This window comes from Littorina saxatilis, linkage group LG8 (genome assembly GCF_037325665.1).
Source record: "Littorina saxatilis isolate snail1 linkage group LG8, US_GU_Lsax_2.0, whole genome shotgun sequence".
Taxonomy (NCBI): domain Eukaryota; kingdom Metazoa; phylum Mollusca; class Gastropoda; order Littorinimorpha; family Littorinidae; genus Littorina; species Littorina saxatilis.
This window is the reverse complement of record NC_090252.1, coordinates 9,437,541-9,439,163: the sequence shown is the minus strand read 5'-3', so window position 1 is coordinate 9,439,163 and position 1,623 is coordinate 9,437,541.

Below are 1,623 nucleotides of genomic sequence, written 5' to 3'. Positions count from 1 at the left end.
ATAAACCAAGTCAAGGTGGTGGGGGGTGATTGTGACCGGAGCTGTGCAGTTTCAAAAGGAGTAAAAAGAAACTATTCCGGAACTAAACAAGTACAAAAGTTACACGAGGCGATGAAGCTTAACACTATTGTGACTAGCACTGCCACGGCGTTAACGTCCTGCCTGCCCAAGCTTGCCACCAAGAAACTTCCCAAAAATCAGTAACTGTAAAGAAATCTGTCTAGCCAGCTTGAATTAAGTCCAATCACCACCAAATTTTGTGTACTAATTCAAAAATGGATGCCCAGTTCAGTCGTGCTATTTATAAGTTTGTCACGCGATTTGTTTTAGCAAAGGGGGGTGAAAGGGGGGTGAAAGGGGGATAATTTGTGTTTTTTAACGTTTTTTTGTGTGTGTTTTATTTTCCACTGCTTTTTTTAAAAGTTATTTTTTGACAGAAAGTATTATAAATAATGTTATAACCAAACAAGGTGTAAAACCTATGAATTAGCTGAAATATTGTTAACATTGTACACAGAAATAAGGAGACAGTACAAAGAAAAAAACAAGCAAATCACGCATTCACTCACAGCATCCTGACTCAAATGAAACAAAACTGTAACACTCACCAAATGATGTCTAGGTAATCCATATTGAATATAAGTCACATTTTCACAACAAAGTACCAACTGTACACCTATGAACAATTCCAAAAGGATTTGAAGGCTCCAGCCATCCATTGTTATCAGTGCTGCCACGCCCCCATAGCTCCTGCACGATTCCGAGATACATGTTCGTCTAGCAGTATCACCCCATACCACGTGTAGTTGCCGACTCGTACTAGCAACAACGGGACTGTTTCTTCCTCAATATCACTGCTATTATCGCTTTCTTGAGGCTAAAACGACACGATGTATCATGATCTACAGGATCCTCAAGATCCAACATCCGGAGAATCTCCTCCCGTGACAAGGCTCGCCTTCGATTCATTTTTTTTGTTCGAAAACACCACGCAAATCTGCACTAATTTGATCAAGCCGGAAGAGAAAACCACGTGTATCAAGGGAAACAACTCAATTTACTGCAAGCTTCAAAAACCGGGAAGCAATCACGAGTCGTGTACCTTGTATGTCTAATACTAAAATAGTCGCTTCCCGTCCGTGGGCGTTGCAGCGCTATTACTAATATAGTCGCATCCCGTCACGAAAGTGTTAACCGAGTTTCACGGAAACCCAAGTGTCAAAAATGCAGATTTTGGTATTTATACTGTAAGCAGTATCCATTCAGTAAAACGGATATGGCCATTGTGGTAACTGTAGATTGCACCCTGGATTAGGGGCAACTACTCTTGCATAACGGTAGCATGCAAGGGGACTGTACTATGCTGAATACAAATGGCTGTTAACCTAACGGTGTTCCATGTGTCTACTTATTCCTAAACTGTCCTCTACTTCATTTGGCGACGAGGATGCCGTCTTTTGGAAGACTACAGGAGTTCGGATTGGAGGGCGGAGAAGAATGGGGTCAGTATATGGAAAGAATGGAACATTATTTTGTGGCAAACGACATTGATGATGTCGACAAGAGGAACTGAAGCAATATTACTGAGCGCGTGTGGTGGGGCCACATATAGGTTGATGTGCG